Consider the following 20,000-nt stretch of genomic DNA (forward strand, 5'->3'; position numbering starts at 1 on the left):
CGTGGCCAAAGCCAACTGTTCCAACGCACTATCATGTTTACATTTTAATTCGTTATATTGCACTTCCAACTCCTCTATCTGGGCAATTTCGGACCTGAGTCGACTAATTTCGGATTCAGCCGAGGTACTCACTTCAATTAATCTTTGAACTTCTCCATTGAGGTGGTCGCATTCTGACGTTAATGAGGCATTCTGGTTCAACACTCTGTTCAATTCGCTTTGTACGCTTTCCTCTTCTGCCTCTACCATCTGGTTTGCCTGTGTTAGCACCTCCATCTCACCTCGCATTCGGGTGTTTTCAGCTTCCATAACCTCCAGTGTCGGCCGTATTCTGCCCACCTCCTCTTCGTAACTCTGCACTACACCTTGTAATCGAGACACGTCATTCTTGTACTCCGTCATCTCTCCTCGTATCCTGGAAGTCTCCTTGTTTACAGCTTCAAGTTCCGACTGTAACTTGTCCCTTTCGCTTTCCATGTCCTGTCCTTCTTCTGAAAGCGCTTGAATTTCATTTCGCAACCTTGCAATTTCCGACTCCGCTGACTGCACCATGAGTTCGAGTTCTTGGACCCTCGATGTCGAACCTTCTCGTTTTGTTTCGGATTCCTGTATGCATGCCTGGAGCTCTCCGTAAAGAGCTTCAACTTCATGCAGTCGAGTGCGTTCTGTTTCCGCTCCAGCCAATTTGTTTTGCATGGATTCACACTGAGGAAAAAGACAGCATGTAAGGAAAACAACTAATCAAAAAACAAAAAAAAGATGTAAATATGTTTTGCTAAGTCTAAAGATCTTCATCAAAATAAGAAAAAATATACATACATACACCAACGGCTTTTTCCCCCTCACATAGGAGGTAGCCAAAGTCAAAGGCTTAAATCCACTCCCACCCATTTCATCCTCACATACTCCACTCCCATTCACTAGCCCTCCCTCTCTTTTCTTGGCATAAGTATGTATGTGAATATATACATACATACATACATATATATATATATATATACATACATACATATACCAAAGGCTTTTTTCCCCTTACAAAGGAGGTAGCCACAATAAAAAGGCATAGAAAACCACTCCCACCCATTCCATCCCCTACATACTCCACTCACCTCCACCCTCTTATCTTGGCATCCCTGCATCTTGTCCACTGCCCTGGGTCAGAAGCAGTGTCACAAGACACAGCACATCCACAGCAAGGCTGCTTCATTAATTCAGCGACCCCTCATGCAGAAAATGAGAAGATGGGGAGAAATCCCTTCGGGCTGCGTCAATTTATTCCTCATACATACTCCTTCACCCCCCATCTCCCATCCACTCCCCCTCATGCATCACAGCATCATCCATACACAACCAGTCTCCATTCATCCCTATCTTCTGTCCTCTCCCGTCCTTCCTCAACAGACATTCTCCTCTTTCCCAATGCCCCTTTTACCCCATCCATCCATCTCACCCTAGGATACCCCCTCATGTTCACTCCTTCCAAACCTCTTTTACTAATCTTTCTTCACTCATTCTTTCCATGTGTCCAAACCAATACTCTTCCAACCCTATCTCCCAATTCCCTTTCAACCCCTGTTCTCCTCTTCACCTCCTAATTTCTCTCTCCATCAAGCCTAGTAACCCCTATCATACTTCTCAGGCATTTCATCTCAAACACATTCAAACTCTTTCTCTCTTCCTCTCTTATGTTCCATGTTTCTGCCCTGTACAGTGCTGTTGGCACAATCACTCCTTCATACAATCTCCTTTTAGCATCCATTCCCAAATGTCTATTTTTCATTACACTTTTTAATCTCCCAAGGCATTTACTCACTTCTCTCAATCTACATTCTACCTCCACCCCTACTCCTCCCTTACCTGCCACATTTGCACCCAAGTATCTAAAACTATCCACTTCCTCCAGTCTCTCTCCCTTAATACTCATTTCCAGCCTGTTGCCACTCTCTCCCCTTGTACATCTCATCACCTTAATTCTACCCACATTATTCTTCAACTTCCTTCTTTCACACACCTTCCTAAACTGTCACTAACTTCCTCAATCCCTCCTCTGAACCTGCTACAAGCACAGAGTTGTCAGCAAACAACAACTGGCTTATCTTCCACTTTTTTCATTTTCTTTAACCATCTCCAACCCCTGACCCACTACCCTTGCATTCACCTCTCGCAGCACCCCATCCATGTATAGATTGAACAGCCAGGGTGACATAACACATCCCTGACGAAGTCCCACCTTCACCTCAAACCACTCACTCTCTCCATTTCTAATCCTAACACAAGCTCTACTACTCTTGTAAAAACTCGTGACTGCTCTTAACAGCTTTCCTCCTATCCCGTATATCTGCAATACCTCCCACAGTGACTTCCTATCTACCCTGTCATAAGTCTTTTCCAAATCCATAAAAGCCAAATAAACATCATTACCTTTTCCTATAGCTTTTTCACATATCTGTCTTACCACAAAAATATGATCTACACAACCCCTACCTGTCCTAAAACCACACTGTTCCTCACCAATTACTCCCTCTCTTCCTCTCCTAATCCTCTCAATCAAGACCCTCCCATAAGCCTTCCCAACTACACTCAACAAGCTGATCCCTCTAACTACTACACTCACACTTGTCCCCCTTTCCCTTGTAAAGTGGAACTATACAGGCACTCCTCCAGTCCTCTGGCACTCTACCCTCTCTTCAACAAACATTAAATAACCTCACCAGCCAGTCCACCATAACTGCACCTCCTTTTTACTGACATTCTGCATAGCATCCATCCAACCCAGGTGCCTTACCTGCTTTCATCATCTTAACAGCTGCTTTCACTTAGTTTTTCCTTAGTTCTCCTCCATTTTCCTCACTCATCACTGTCACTTTCTTAGCGCTTCCCACTGCAACTACCTTTCCCTCCCTATCCTCTTTCACATTTAGTAACTCCCTAAAATACTCTGCCCACCTTCCTCTCACTGCCTTCTCTTCCATTATCATCTCTCCATCTGCACCTTTTACTTTTTCTTCTCTACTTGATTCGCCTCCTCTTCCTCTTTTTATCACTTTCCAAATTTTCTGTCATACTCTTACCCCATTTCACATCTGCTCTCCTCTTTGCCTCCTTTATCTTATGCTTGACTTCCTTTCTCTTTACTTTGTACCTCTCATACGATTCCCTCATCCTAATTTGTAGCCAATCTATGAATGCCTGTTTCTTCTCTTCTACACCCTTCTTTGTTTCCTCATCCCACCACTCATTACCCTTCCTCTTTGTTCCACACACCATCTTTGCACACCTTATGACTCCCTCCTTGAACCATCTCCATTCCTCCTCCACTCTTAGTTCTACTCTATCCTTCACTACCTCCCACTCCTCCCTCAGCTTCTTGTACTCCTTCTCCTTTTCTTTCTCATTTAAGCAGTTCACTCTAATATATATATATATCATACATACATATACATGGAGGGTAGCCAAAGTCTAAGGCATAAATTCACTCCCACCCATTTCATCTCCACATACTGCACTACCATTCACCACCCCTACCTTCCTCTTTTCTTGACATAAGTATATGTATATGTAAGGGGGAAAAAGCCTTTGGTATATGTATGTATGTATATGTATATATATATATATATATATATATATATATATATATATATATTACTAAAAAAAAAAGTAATATATATATATATATATATAATATATATATCTTCATTTCTTCTAGTCTGCTTTGTAAATTCCTGTGTGGATGAGGAGGTCACTGAGTAATAAAACGGTGGGGGGCTAACATGCATCAGCTGTTGGACCCTGCTGTGAATATGCCATGTCTTGCTGCATTGCCTTTGACCCAAGCAGTGGTCAGGGAACTGGGATGACACTTGGTCCACAAGAAGTTAAGATAGAAGGGATAAGAAATGGATTTTGAATGGGTGTAGGAAAGGTGAATTGGTGGGCATATGTGTTGGATCAGCCACCATCCCCTTGTATGCATGTACATATAAAGTTTTGTCATAATTGTTCAAATGAATTTTCTCTACTTTCTTGACACTGCCCAGAACATCAACCAAAGAACTTACCTGGTGTTGTAGAGTCTGTAGTTGGCTCTGTAGTTCGTAAACCTGTGTTTCGTATCCACGTAACCTGTCCACCTCCTCTTCTGCTTGATGGAGACGCGTTGCATCTGGCATACCCTGTCTCAGTTCTTCAATTTCATCCTTCAGCGGTAGCAGCCTCTCATTCTCCTCCTTTAATTGTGTAAGTTGTTCTTCTAGCTGAAGCTTAGCAGCTTCCAGCTGGGATAAAACCAATGCACTCTCTGCACTTGCAGCCTCAAATGCACCAACTTGTCCCTTCAGGTCCTGGATCTGTGTGTTAAGCTCTGTAACATCAGGAGATACAACTTCATCCGTCTTGGGCACTTTCTCCGAAGCCACAGCTTCAACCGTCTCCGTAGATGCTACTTCAACTGGAGTGGGATCAATTCTGCTGGCTTCCTCCTCCGTTGCTGGGAACTCTGTTTCAACATCTTTTTGAGTAGTTTCTTCATCACCTTCCCCTGAAGGTGCTGTTTCACTTCCTCCTCCTACTTTCTCACTTGCTTCCTCCTCCTGTTTCTCAATAGGAACTTCTTTTCCTTCCTCCTGTTGCTCAACAAGAGCTTCTCCTCCTGTCTCCTGTTTCTCAACAGGAACTTCTCTTCCTTCCTCCTGTTTTTCAACAGAAACTTCTCCTTCCTTCTCCTGCTTCTCATCGGAAACTACCCCTTCCTCTTCTTTTGTCACACTTTCTCCTCCCTGTGCCGCCTGCAGCTGCTCCAGCTGTTGGGTGAGACTGGCCACCTGCTGCTCTGCTACTTGGCAGCTACTCTGCAGCTGGTGGTAATGCTCTGTCCAGGTGGCCCACTGTTCTTCATACCAGCTAAGTTTGTAATGCAGTTCACTTATGTCTACAGCTCCTTTCTACTGCGTCTCCTGCTGCCAGTGCTGGTCCACACCTTCTACAGGCTGTTGAAGTTCCTCTCCAATGACCTGTTCTTACTGTTGACCCTCTTGTGTGTAATGACCAGCCGAATCCCAGTAAGCTTGGCCTTCCACCTGTTGCACCTCTTGTTGCGGGAGAGCTGCCTGATGTGAGTATGTCTCCTGCTGCTGCACCTGTTCCTGAGACCAGTCTTGGGAGAACCAGCTAGATGCATCCTTGTGAGTCTGAGTCTCTGTCTGCCCCCACTGGATCTGGGAGACTGCCCCAGTATCCTGCTGGTGCTGGTTCCATTGTATGGCAGACCCAGCTCCTTGTGCTGTTTGCTCCACCAACTGGTCACTGGGTGGTTGTTCCTGGGGGCCTGTCGTCTCTGGGGCAACTGGAGTTCCTTCAGCCACCAGACTTTGGGATTGGGTTTGAGAGAGCTGGAGAACCTGTTCTTGGGCTTCTGCAAGGCGAGTCTCGAGAGTGGACACTTTCTCTTGTTCCTCTTGAAGAGAGGTTTTCAGTTTTTCAATGTTCTCCTGAGCTGAGGCCCATTTTTCTTTCTCCCTCTGGGCTTCTCGGAGGTGCTGAATTTCAAGCTGTTGTTCTACAACCTTCTTCTCGTCCACAACAGCCTGTAGTTGCTGCTGGGTGCTCCTCAGCTGTTCTTGTAACAGCTGTAACATCTCCTCCTTGTCAGTTAGCTTCTGCTGGAGTTTGCCAATCGTAGCACTGCTGTCCTCCACAACGGCACTTGTTGAACTGTCGGGTCCTCCCAAATCAACCTCACCCCAGTCATCCCAACCGGACTGTGAGGTCGTCAACTGAGTTGAAGTTGTTACTTGGGTCACTGTTGTCTGTAGTTGTGTGATTTGGTCTCGTGCTTCCCGCAGCTCCTTCCGAAGTCCTTCTGCTTCCGCCCGCAAGTTCTCTCTATCGCCTTCCAGAGATTGTAATTGTTTCTTGTATTCCTCTAATTCGGAATCAGCATATGGAGAGGACCTTGCTGACTCCAGCTGCTGCTGAGGGACTTGGCTGACTTCTTCCTCCTCAGCCACACTAACTTGCAGCGCCTCACTTCCCTCATCCGCCACCACAACTTCCTTCTCCTCCGTTTCAATTCCTTGCTCTTTTGTCTTTTCCACAAGTTCACCCTCCTTTGCTATGATTTCTTTCTGCTTTTCCTCAATTTCCTTCTCCTTTGTTTCACTTGCAATCCTCTGTTCCATAATTTCCCTCTCCTTTTCCTCAATTTCCTCCTTCTTTTCTGCAATTTCCTTCTCCTTGGCCTCTATATCCTTAACCTTTGCCTCAAGCTGCGACCTCAACTGTTCCATTTGTGATGCCATTTCTGTAACAGCCTCTTCTTTTTCTTTAAGCGCAGATGTAGCACTCTGTACCTGAGCATTTAGATTTTCTTTTTCTTCCTTTAGGTCTTTGATCTCTCCCTCTAACTGAGGTACTTTAACCTGCAGGGCACCATGCTCTTGAAGAAGTTGTGAATAAAGAGCTGCTTGCTCACTCTCTCCCTGCTGTAAAGCAGCTTGTGCATTGGTCAGCTGTGAGTTGAGAGCTTCCGCTTCCGTTCTCAGCTGTTGGAGTTCTTTGGTGACTGCCTGAGCTGCCTCCTCCGACTTTGCCGCCTTTTCTAGCGTTTCGTCGAGTTCTTGCTTTCTTGTGACGAGGTCTTGGTTGGCTGTGTCGAGAGCCTCCTTGCTTGAATCAAGGTCCTCCTGTAACTGATACGCCCAAGTCTCTAGCTTCTCCATCGCAATTTCAAGATTGATCGCATGCGTCTTAGATTCGTCTAGTCTCGACTTCAAAGTCTCATTCTCCACTTTCAGGTTTTCCAGTTGCTCTTCACTGGTCTCCTCCATCCCTTTCATTTTGCTTTCCACTTCCCGAAGAGTTGAAGACTTTTGATGAAGTTCCTCTTCCAGTGTGCTCACTCTGTTCAAGTGCTCCTCCAATGAAGAGTCTTGCTGTTTGATGACATTCCCCACTTCTTCTTGTGCTTTTGTCAGTTGGCTCGCTGATTCCTCTAGCTCTTTTTCTTTCTGTGTTAGGTGGTCTGTACTAAGGGATAATTGTTCCTTCAGTTGTGCTACTTCTGCCATGGAAAGGCCAAATTGTTCCTTGGTGTTTGCTGCTTCTTCAGTGGTGGAAGAGAGCTGCTCTTTCAATTGGGTCACATCTTCTGAGGCAGTGGCAAGTTGCTGTTTCAATGTCGTTATCTCCTCTTGAGATACACTGAGACGAAGTTGGGCTTCGGTAAGATGACCTTGGGTTTCCTCAAGCAAGCTCTTCGTTTCTCTTAACTGGTTTTCTGTTTGCTGGCGGGCTTCCTCCACCGTTTCCCTGGCTTCTTCTGCCTGCTTCACTTGCTGTGCTAATCTGTCTATCTCCTCGTGATTTCTCTGCAATTGTTCCTGACAATTCACTACATACTCTGCCTGTTCCTTAGTATTCTGTGTAGAGCTCTGTAAGAGTGCATCCAACTGTGCCAGCTTGCTAGATTCGGCTTGGAGGGAAGCACTCACTGACTCAGCATACTGAGACTTTTCTAAGGCTTCTGCCTGCCATTTCTCCACCTCAGAAACCTTAGAAGTGATCTCGCTGGTAAGACCCTCAATGTGACTCTGCAGGCTGTCCACATGACCAATTCTCAACTCGAGTTCGTGGGTAGTTGTGGACAAGTTCTCCTCAACCTCCGCCTTTTCCTTCGACAATGTCTCGTATTCCAGCCGCTTTTTCTCCAAGTTACTTTCTACCTGCGATCTACTGGTTTTCAAGTTCTCAATTTCGACATCTTTACTTTGTAGTTGTTCAGAGAGCTCTCTGATGGTTGTGTTGTTTTCTACTAAACTGGAAGACATAGATGCTGCCTGAGCTTCGAAATTTGCCTTTTCACTCAAGAGTTTGTCGTAGGCAAGATTTTTATCACATAATTCCTTTTCAAACCTAGAATACATAATTTGACTATTCTCTAATTCCTTGGCTTTCTGTTCTAATAAATTCTTCTGACTAAGGATTTCATTGTCTTTGTCGCTAATCATCGCTGATAACGCATTAATTTCTATGTTGGATGTTTCTGCCACCTTGGTGTAATTTTCTACATCTTTCTTTAGCTTTTCCGAAATTTCAACTTGAGTCTTTAGGGTGTTGTTTAAGTGATTGACTTCATGCACTCTCTCTGATAAGGCCACTTCCTTCTTCTCAAGTTCTTTATTTAAGAGTTCTATGCTTCTGTCCCTTCCAGTAAGTTCTTGCTTCATATGCTCTAAACTATTGAAAGCATCAGCAATCTCTTGCGTTTTCTTTTTAACAACTTTGTCCGTCTCTGATATTCTACCATGGAGTTCCTGGATCTGCAAGTTTCGTTCGTTGATGGCCTGGTTAAGCGAGACAGTCGCTTCCTGAAGTGTTGCTATACTCTGCCTCTCGTGTTGGAGTTCCGTAGTTAGTTCTGAGATTCGAGTGGACAAAGATTCTGACGTATTCAATGCCGTTTCTTTAGCGGATTTCTCCTTGGACAACTTTGCAGAGAGCTCCGAGAGCTGCTTTTCTTTGTTTCTTAGAGAATCTTCAAGTTCTTCCATTTGCCGTTTATAGTCGATAACGACTTGTGAGTGTTTTCCTGCCTCAGCAACAAAGTGGTCAATTTTAATAGACAGCGTGGCAATGTTATTCTCTTTATCCGTTAGAATGTTCATTAATCTCTTACATTCCTTCACTTTCGATTCCCTTTCACTATATGCTTTCTCGATTCTCTCATCACACTTCTCTACCATTTCCTTCTGCGCATTTAGAGTGGACACAAGTTTCTCGTTCTCGCTCCTTGCCTTCGTGAGTTCTTCTTCTATACTCCCCTTTTCTTTGATGAGGTCAGCGATGGAGACTTTATCCGAATCATTCAACTGACTCTCAAGCTCTTTCTTGAGCTTCTCCGCCAGGTCACGCTGTTCCTCCACCTCACACAGTTTAAGCTCAAGCGTCACCTTTGCCTGTTCAACATCAGACACTCGAGTCTCCAGTGACGAGATGTTCTCCTCCAAGTCACAGATCTTGCTGTCACGAACTGCCAGTTCCTCGATCAACTTCACCTTCTCCTCTTCGAGATGGGTCATGCTCCTAAGTTGCGACTCTAGATCTCTCTGGAGGTTGAAGACTTTCTCCTCGCTCACCTTTTCATTCTTTAACGACTTTTCATAGTTGGCTTTAAGGTCATCAAAATCGACTAACTTTAACTGTAAATTACCCTTCTCCTCTTCCAGCTCAGCAATACGATTCTGAAGCTCGATCATTTGTTCACCAACGTCACTCCCCTGTTTGATGGCACGTACTTGTTTTTCGAAAGCTTTCAATTTTTTCAGCCCGTGAGCTTCGGCACGCACAAGTTTCTGTTTGAGTTCTGCTATCTCACTTTCGCTGGAACTCAATGATGTTTTAGCCTCTTCACAATTCGTCTTGAGTGACTTGTTGGCCGACTGCAATTCTACAATCTTCTCTTGAAGTTCGGCATTTCTCGTGCTCAGTTCAAACCTGACACTCTCTCTTCTCTTTGCCGTCTCCTCGAGCTGTTTCAATTTTTTTACCTTTTGAGCTTTATCCTTCTCATTCTTTTCCATTTCACTCATCCACTCTTGTTCCTTCTTGGAGAAGATTTCCTGCATGTTCCTCATTTGTATTCTCACCTCTTCAAGCTCCTCTATTGTTTTCCTGTTCTTTTCATCTCGGTCCTTGGTGACAAGAGCTACTGCCTCTGTCCTGGCCTCTATCAATCTATCCTTCTCGACAAGGGTTTCATGAAGTCCATGGTATTCTCCTTCTAAGTGTACAATCTTCTGCGACAATTCCATGATAGTGTTGTCTTTATAAACAATCTGCTGATACAGCTTCTGTGTACTTAGGTCTTCTCTACTTTCACCCTTCTGCATAGTTTCGATGAGCTCATCTCGGTGTTCCACCTCAGTCCGTAGCTTGTCAATCCTTTGCTTCATGTCTTCCATGGCCTCTCTCTTCTCCTGACTATCTCGTTGTTGCCTCTCAAATTTCATACGGTTCTCCTCCAGCTGTTTACGTAAGAGGAGGATCTTTGCTCTGCTGGTGCTGTCACGACCGATCTTCTTCTCTTCCTCTGATGACGACTTTCCGGGCGAGTCACTAGGCAAGCTTTCTTGCTTGGTTGCTGCCACAGGAACTTCGGGTACTGATGCAGTTGAAGATTTAGGGACAGGTTCTTCAGTGGTCTTGCGGGAGGATCGTGCAAGCTTTGGCTTCATTTTTGCCAGTTTTTCTAAATAATTCTGAAAAATAATTTGAAGTTAAGAAAGTAAGCTAATAAGAAAGATTATACATATCATGAATATTCACAATATTAATGTTTATTCTGAAACCATATCAGATGGTAACCATGAAATAAAAATTTCAAATCATACTCAACAATAATCAATATTTTGTTGCTATAATGACTTGTTTCTACAACATTTCATTACCAATAACCTGAGTCCTTGGGGACAATAGTGTGTTGAAGAAGTATTCAAGAAGAGATTTAAGAAGGACAGTAGGATTGGAGAGACAAGAGAACCTTAAGTGATACAATTTGTTCTCAAATTAGAAATTAGTTTCTGTGGCAAGACTGAGAGTAGAAGAAAAATAAATTTGTTCATTTGCTGCTCCAAGTTTCCTCGACTGGAAGTCTACAATCTTACACCTGCTGGCACTGGTCTGTGGACCCTCCCTTTGATCTTTCTGGGAAGACACATTGTGTTTAGGTGGCAGCACATTAGGCATTTCTCACTAACATGCTACTTTGAGTAGAAATAACTTCGGTTCTGATATTTTGCTCTTAAAATTTCTAATTACTCTTGCATCATATAATGGATATCTGAATGACAAACTAAGAGAAGTTAAACCTATACAAAGGTTGGATACATTGTTGAGATGTTCTTACAGAAGTATAGAATGTTGTAACTGAAGTCTTTTCTACTCAAAGCAGCAAAAACAAATAGCGTGCTAGTCTAGTATGCCACCACCTTTGATGTGGGACTGTTTCTTTATCACTGACTGATAGCTGGAGAGGAACCAGCTCTCCTCCAGTTAAAAGGTGGACAAAACAGATGAAGTTCATAAGGAGATAATTTAGTCTTAGTCTGAAGACGGAGTGTCAGCCCTTCTGGGCTGCACCTCTAAATGAAAGTGAAGCCATGAAAGGGGTTTGAAGATGGGCAGCTGGAAGGTGACTTTTTCCAACACTCTTCTCACATGATCATCTTTTGCAGGTTCTCACTGAGTCCAGAGGAAGAAGAATTGGAAGAAGACAATGACAAAGAAGAAACTAAAATAATGCTGAGACATAGGGGCAGTTATGAGAAAGGTGGGAGGGGGAAACACGAGTCTTGACCCGATTATTGAGTTTATTCCTGACCGGTTTTATTTTGCAGTAACTTCTTCACTCTTCATTCCTCTAAAGAAGCTACTGTAAAGCAAAACCAGTCAGGAATAAACTCGATAATTGGATCAAGACCCGTGTTTCCCCCTTCCACCTTTCTTATAAACTAAAATAAATAAAAATTAAAGAATGACAAAAAATCATATCACAGTACCTCCATTTCCTTTTCTCTGGAATGTAAGGAAGCATCTTTCTCCTTCAGCATCTCCTTCAACTGACCTATGAGAGTCTGCTGCTGCTGAAACTGGTCCTGAAAGGAATACACACACATTAAGTCTTCAGTTATAAAAATGCTTATAAAAAGAGAAACTCCTGAACAAGGCTTAATGATGAATATAACCATGAATAATTAAAAATAAGAATAACAATTAAATAAAATAGTAATACAAGTGCCCAAAAAGGTAAAGAAAACAAGACAACAAAAAATAAACAAGTACAGCTTTGGGTTTAACCTCTTCCATATGATGATGCCTACATGGGCGTCATGAGGGTGCTCAAGTTTTGGTCTTAATATCATACGTTTTAAGAACATTTTAGTAGTATTAGCAAATCTATAATAATGTTTATGTGTCATATGTGTACTGATTGGTATTACTCATGACTGTCTCTGGTCCCCTTAACCCCTACGTATGTTGTCTGTGTAACTTAGTGTAGAAAAACAGTCTAATGAGGACCACAATGGAAATAAGCTTACACGTTTTTTTGTTATCCTTGGCAATTGTAATTGTTATTTCAAACTATGTGTTCTTTTCATTATCTGCACCGATTTAATGAAGTGGCCTTGCTGTGGATGTGCTGTGTCTTGCAACACTGCCTCTGACCCAAGGCAGTGGACAAGATGCAGGGATGACCCATCATCCAGGAGGTGCCAAGATAAGAGGGAGGGTAGAGGATGGAGGGGAGTGGAGTGTATTTAGGGATGGAATGGGTGGGAATGGTTTTTATGCCTTTTTCTTTTTGGCTACCCCCCATGTAAGGGGGAAAAAGCCTTTGGTATATCTATGTATTATTATTATGAGGTGCAAGAGGGTACATGAAAATGCCAGTGTTGAAGTCTTGAAGATATTTATTTTGTAGTTGTAGCTGAGTGATCCCCATATTGTGTGAACTGGCTTGATCATATTTTCTGTGGTTATTAATATTCAGAGTGAAAGAGAATGAATAATACAGATGTAACTTTATATTATATAATGCAAGTATAGTGATGCATCATCGAATCATCATATCGGGCAGCTGATGCTGCCTACGAGAATTTGATTCATACTGAAGAGATTAACCATTGCTGGGCAAACGGCCAATTTAATTATTTTGTTGCGGCTTCATGCGAGATGATTTTGTAATGCTGTCAGGCAGGTGCCCGAATAAGTCTATGGATAGGGTTCAAGGAGTTAGTGAAAGTCAAATAAAAATCTAATGTTTACTTTTATGATCCCTTTCATGATTATATGTTATGGGAGAAGATGAAATAGAGGGAGAAGAATTAGTAGAATAAGAAGATTTAGAAGAAGAATTAGGAGAATTAAAAAAGATGAAGAAGAAAAAGAAAGAAAAATGAAGGAGAAAGAAGAAGAAAAATTTTTTAAAAGAACAAAGAAAAAACAAGGAAGAAAACTTTCTACTCACTAATACATAAAATTCCAACACCAAATCGGATAATTCTACGTTACCTGGAGGTCCCCTAACTCTTGCTTGACAACAGACACCTCCTCCGTCTGCTCCCCAGGGGTGGGAGAAGCACCAGCCGTAGCAGTCGGGTCTGGAAGGGGGCCTCCTTCGGCACCCCCTCCCCCGTCCCCTGTTCCACCCCACCACATTGCGTTACTAAAAAAGAATAAGAAAATATTTAGTTGCGAACCTTATACAGTATCATTGTATACACAAAGTATATTATATGGCAATAATCTGATAGTTAAAGAAGAAAGCATGGTATTACAGGTAATACAAGGAGTTTACAGACTTAAATTCGTAACTATTCATAGATATAACCTATGGTCATTTCCCCCCCTTACCCAAACAATGGATCTTGTCAAGATTAGCATACACAACATTTTCAAACTATTATTATAAAATCTATCCTTAACACAATTAAGTTAGGCAAAGTTAGGTTAGTAATTAGCTCTATTTACAGGTTATAGAATATTTAATACAAGAATAAACTTAATAACAATATTCTACAAAGGATTACAAAGGAGGAGCATGCTGACAGGAGACCTTTTGGTCCATAACTAGATTGGATGCGGAAAAATGATAATAATAATAAATAAAAAAATGAATAAATAAATAAATAAATAAATAAATAAATAAAAATTATAATAATAATATTAATAATAATAATAATATTCTAAACATGCTGGGTTTGCTGATCTTGACAAGATCCCAAAGAACAACACAATATTTCTTCCCCTGAGTGACTATGGGCTCTGGTAGCTGTTGGTCGTAACCTATAAGCTGTGGGTCTCCTACAAAAGACCTGGAGAAATGGATTGATTGACTGATCCCTTTGTGAGGGTGGTGGCCACATCAAAGCTCATTCTCGCACCCTAATCCAATAACTACTCACCACTATTCCAGTCTTAACACCTTGTGGATGAATCACTCCTAATCCCCAGTGAACTATTCGGGTCAAAGTCGATGCAGTATGACAGAGCGCTTCCATTTCCACTGCAGGGCCTCGTCAGCCACAACCAGCTTACCCTACCCCGTCTCCTCATTTATGAAGCAGGCAAGAACACCCTTTCAAGCAGTGTTCTCTCTCGATCCTTCTACACAACCATTCCTTCCTGTTTTTGCACACTTTCTTCCTTGGTCAATAAACACTCCATCCACTTCTGCTTTCTACATTCTATTTGCTATATTCCATGTTCTTTCTTTCCTTCCATAAGCTCAAAATATCCCAGCACTTTCATCACACTTCTCTACTTTCTGTACATTTAGAGTAGACACAAGTGTCTCATTCTTACTCCATGCTTTTGTGAGTTCTTCTTCTATACTCCCTTTTTCTTTGACAAGGTTGGCGATGGAGACTATGTGAATCCTTCAAATGACTCTAAAGCTCTTTCTTGAGCTTCTCAGCTCAAGAGGGGGGGGGATGTCGCTGATCAAATTAAGTAGCCTTGCTGTGGATGTGCAGCATCTTGCTGCATTGCTTCTGACCCAGGGCAGTGGGCGAGATGCAGGGATGACCCATCATCCAGGAGGAGCCAAGAAAAGAGGGAGGGAGGGAGGGGTGGTGAATGGGAATGGAGTGGGTGGGGATGAAATGGATGGGAGTGGAATTATGCCTTTTGACTTTGGCTATCCTCCTTGTAAGGGGGAAGAAGCCTTTGGTTTACGTATAAATGTATCTGGGGAGTGTATTTGGGGATGGAATGGGTGGGAGTGGTTTTATGCCTTTTCTTTTTGGCTACCCCCCTTGTAAGGGGGGAAAAGGCCTTGGTATATGTATGTATGCATATATGTATCTCAACACTTGATCTACCCTATCCAATAGTTCTCATTCCACCCTAGCTCTCTGCCTCACCGCTATGTTTCTCACTCTAATAATCCTAGTAACATATACAATACTTTTCAAATACTTATTTTCAAGTACATTCAGGTGCTTCCTTTCACTCTCCTTCAAATTCCAAGTATGCTCCACACAGTACCATAGTCACACTCTCTCATTTAGATTTGTGGAACAAGTTGGATGAAAATATAACTCACGTCGACACTATAAAAGAATTAAATTGAAATAAACCCCATACAAGGACGGAGCCTTTATTAGTACAGTAAGTCCTCGTTATACGGTACATTTGCGTTTCTGAAAACCTTACCGCAAATTGAAATTACCGTATACTGAACCCATTATAACATGTAATAATAGGATATGGCAGACGTACCTTCTCCCTGCTCTTTTCTCCTCAAAATATCTAGCGGATACTGTATCTGAATTTTTTCTTACCGTAAATAGAATCGAGGGTAGTAATTACGAAATACTGTAGCTGTGAATTTACCAGATAAAGAATTACCGTATAAGGAGGACTCACTGTGCAATGTTTCACTTGTTACAGCCTCTTCAAGTACATAATCATAATACACATACATACATATGTATGTGTATTATACCAAAGGCTTTTCCCCCCTACATGGGGGGTGGGGTAGCCAAAAAGAAAAAGGCATAGAAACCACTCCCACTCATTCCATTCCCTATATATTCCACTCCCCTCCACCCTCCTCCCTCTCTCTTATCTTGGCACCTCCTGGATGACAGGTCATCCCTGCATCCTGTCCACTGACCAGGGTCAGAAGCAGTGTTGCAGGACACAGACCATCCACAGCAAGGCCGCTTCATTAATTCGGCGACCCCCTCTCCGTCCCCACATGACTGAGGTTAAATAAGAAGAACTGGGGGAACAAGGGGAGGGAGGGAGGAAGGGAGGTCACTAAATATTCAGTGATCCCCCTGTCCCTACCTCCTTTCCTCTCTCTATCCCTCCATTCCATTTCTTTTTATTTAATCTTAGTCATGTGTATTATGACTATCTACTTGAAAAAGTGGTAACAAGTGCAATGTCATACTAATAAAGGCTCCGTCCTCACATTTGGTATTTATTTCAACAGACTTGTTGGCAAATGTCACTTTCGTACAAAAAAATTCAAGGCATGGTTTGACAAATGCTCCAACCCTTTCCACTAGGTAAACATAACCTTCTGTTTGCATTCATCCACAGAACACAAGCTTCTGTTTGTGTTCATCCATGGAAAACTTAATGTTTGTATTCATCTACAGAATACAATCATCTATTACATATATCAATCATATAGTATCTATTTATATGGCAACTTTTTCCCCATTATAAGGGAGGTAGCCAAAGTCAAAGGCATGTACCTGCTCCCACCCATTCCACTTCCATCCACCTCCCTTTCCCCTCATCCATCTTAGCTCCTCATGGATGACAGGTCATCCCTGTAACCCGCCCATTGCCTTGGGTTAGAAGCATCGTATCTAAATATCTTACTTGATATTTTACTATTTCTTTGTCTTTGTACATGCTAGAGTACTTTTGACTTGATCACCCCTCTTAAGGGGGTAAAGGGCTTTTGGTACATAATAATAATGATGATATTAATAAAACATTTTCAGAGATGACTGTATATGTTTGAGACAGGCCCTAATCAACTTTGCAATATCTGCAAAACTTGTTCACCTCAAAAACCTTTTCAGCTCTATTGTTGTGGATAATTGTGAGATTACTATATCATCTAATTAGTATAAACTGCTAGATATTCTAATTACATAGATAATCGTTGTTCATTTCATACAGTAATGATCACTAAATTAAACAAAGGATTTGATACATTTCCAATTACTTCCTCCTTTGATTTCAAAGTATAGATAATCCAGTCACATCTAATTAATCTAATTAAAATATTAAATTTTCTCAAACTGATATTTCAGTAATAAAAAGATGAGCTAAATAAATTTGAAAAGATATAACTATGCATACAACAGCAATAATTATATATATATATATCGTATATATATACACACACACACTAAAGTGAGGTAGGGGAAAAACAAGGACACAAAAAGAAACTTAAAAAGGATAGTTACAGAAGAGATCTGAAAAAGAATAACTTCCCACACAGAGTGATAGATATCTGGAACAAACTGAATGATGAAACAGCGAGTGCAAAAAGTATACAAGAATTTAAGATCAAACTGGATGCTGAAAGATACAAAAGTGTATAGCTCTTCTCATAAAATGCAACTGGAGTACATACACACATTAAGGACTTTTCTGCCCTTACAAGGGAGATAGCCTAAGTCAAATGGCATAATTCCACTCCCACCCATTTAATTTTATTATTAGATAATAATAATAATGTTGCCTAAATTTCATCACTAGTTACAATAACAAGAGTGAAATCATCTTCCATTTCACATCGTTAATAGTTCTTCTCTTGATACTTTCAGAACTAGGATCACCCATCATGACTTCCTTCTCCTTAATCCAAACCCTAACTCTGATCCCACCCTTAACCCTGTCTAGGGGAGGGCAGTTCGAATCCTGCCAATGGTGAAGCTGAACCAAGAGCATGTTCCATTAAATTCCACGCTACAAAGTCCTCTGTGAGGGGTATAGTCCTAGCCTCCTGATAGGGGGGAGTGTGTGACGTTAAACCATATCATCATCATCATCTAACTCCATTCCTAGTTTAAATCCTGCCCGCAACCTTTAACTCCCCCACTCAGTGCCCGCAAATCATGCCAACTGTGAGCAGCCCTCTGCAGGTTCCCACAAAGAAAGTCTGAAGTTTTGTTGACTGGAAACCTACACTATCTGGCAACCATCTTTGGGACCTTCCAAAGTTTTTGGGAAGAAACAATGGAAGAAGAAGAAGAAGAAAATGCGGTCAATGTTCACAAAGATACCTTGGATCGATTCCAGGGACAGAATGTCAGCCTCTTGGGGTTGTACTTCTAATTAAAGGTGAGGGTGTTGATGGGTTTTGAAGACAAGCAGTGGTAAGATGATTCCTTACGTTCTTACGTAGTTGGAGTTTCTCGGCCGTATTACGCCGCTTACACGGCGCTCATTACAGCCGCCCTCATACAAACTAACACTTGTATTCTTGCTTCATAGTCATATCATCCAGATCATAACACTCAGTAAACAAGTATGTCTTCAGTCTTTTCTTGAATATTTCAACATTTTCGGCCATCTTAAGATTCAAAGGTAATTTGATATAGAGTCTTGGAGCACAACCCTTTGATATCCATCTTGTGGGAACCCAGAAGATAGTCAAAGATCCTGAGTCCTGTTCAGGGACAGAATGCCAACCTCTCAGGGCTGCACCATAGCTCTTGACTGAGGTAAAGGTGCTCATGAGATCTGAAGACGTGTGGCAGGGAGATGATTCTATATGATGTCAGCTTTGCAAGAACACCACAAGCACCTACTATTGGTCCTATTACCGATTTGTTCGCAATCACCATACATAATATCACGTCTTGCGGCCCCTCACACCACACAGATACATAATATTGTTTCATCGAGCGACATATGGGTTGAACCAAAGGTCATAGCCAATTTCCAGGGGCTACAGATATCTAGGAGAGTAAAATAACACCCAAAAATGACAGGAAGTTACTATAGGCTCCAAAACACCCCATCATTTGTCATTCAGACATATACAACCATGACAATACCGAACCTCTCTAAACAGTAAATCAAAATACTACACCCAAGATCACCATCACACCCACTATGTCGTCTAAGGCCTTAGGTTAGGTTAAATCTAGCTAGGATTCAATAGGTATTGCCAACTATTGGCTGGTATTTAGAAATCATAACCATATCAGCAACAATATGTATTCAACATACACCATTTGTATATCAATGGCAACATTGTTCTCTGAAACAACAATAGTACAGTCTTAATTGAAACTTTGAAGCCTACCAGCAGTCAAGTAGGCCCATAACTCTGGTCAAAGGACAATGGGACACAAACATTAGGCTACGTTTCTATCATACTTCAATCAATTGCTGGCTAGCTTGGCCTGTCACCAACTCAGCCCATTGGCTGCTTGAGACACAATCTTTCTTTTGATAGATTTGGAGGTTGATGAAATCTAAGTATGATAAATTTACCTACTCTAACCTAACTATGGTGGGCTAACTTGGGGAAGTAGATGGGCCAAGTTGACCCTACACCTTTGAATATAGCTTTTATTACTAGATTGATACTTCAACCTTTTAAACTTACATGTGTTGTAGTGCAAAATATTTTCCATATAACTTTCCACAAGTCTGCTACCCACTCAGTTCCCTTCCCATAATTATTATTATTATTATTATTAGTAGTAGTAGTAGTAGTAGTTATCATTATTATTATAATTAATAGTAATAATGTTCAAGTCAAGGCCTATTATTATTTATTATGATAATAGGAAATAGGTCTCGACTTGAATGCTATTACTACTATCCATACTAATGAGGCAAAACAATTATAAGATATATTTATTTTAGCTTTATTTTCTATAACCATAAACTGTGTTAGACTGTGTTCAAGAGTAAATTATGAATATTGTATCATTAACTAGACAAAGGAGGTGAGGGGGAAGGTTACACTGTTTTATGTTTATCAATGGTACTTATTAATTTAAGTTTCATCAGTGCACACATTCCTAAGAAAATATATAGGTGAGCTTCCTTGTAACTGATAAGTATCAATTAAAAGAGCGTGCATATGTAGAAAAATAGATATTCGAGTCAGATAAAATATAACGTCGTTGATTTCCTTACAGCTATCCTCCTGGTCTTCTTGGTTACTAAGGAAAACATAAACATCAGTCACAAAATTCAGATCACGCACTGTAAATTAGCTGAACTGGATGTTGTACCAATGTAACCGTCTAAATACCTTCAAGAACATAATCGAAGCTTTGTAGAGTTCGTAATCGTTCGTAAAAAGGGCTCAATATGAGACCCAAGGTGACAAACAGCTGATCCCTCGACCAACTTGTGTCTACGTGGACTTTCCCTTTCTAAACATCACCCTTAACTCTCAGTACTTTACAAACGAAATAAAAGATAATTACTTCCACACTGTCTGAGTT

At 41.5% G+C, this 20,000-nt stretch overlaps 1 pseudogene; it reads right to left on the reverse strand.

Moving 5' to 3' along the window:
* Positions 1-20,000, reverse strand: part of LOC143038342 (uncharacterized) — a 35,166-nt pseudogene that overhangs the window by 15,042 nt on the left and 124 nt on the right.

This window comes from Oratosquilla oratoria, chromosome 24 (genome assembly GCF_046742065.1).
Source record: "Oratosquilla oratoria isolate Oo_2021 chromosome 24, ASM4674206v1, whole genome shotgun sequence".
Lineage (NCBI taxonomy): Eukaryota > Metazoa > Arthropoda > Malacostraca > Stomatopoda > Squillidae > Oratosquilla > Oratosquilla oratoria.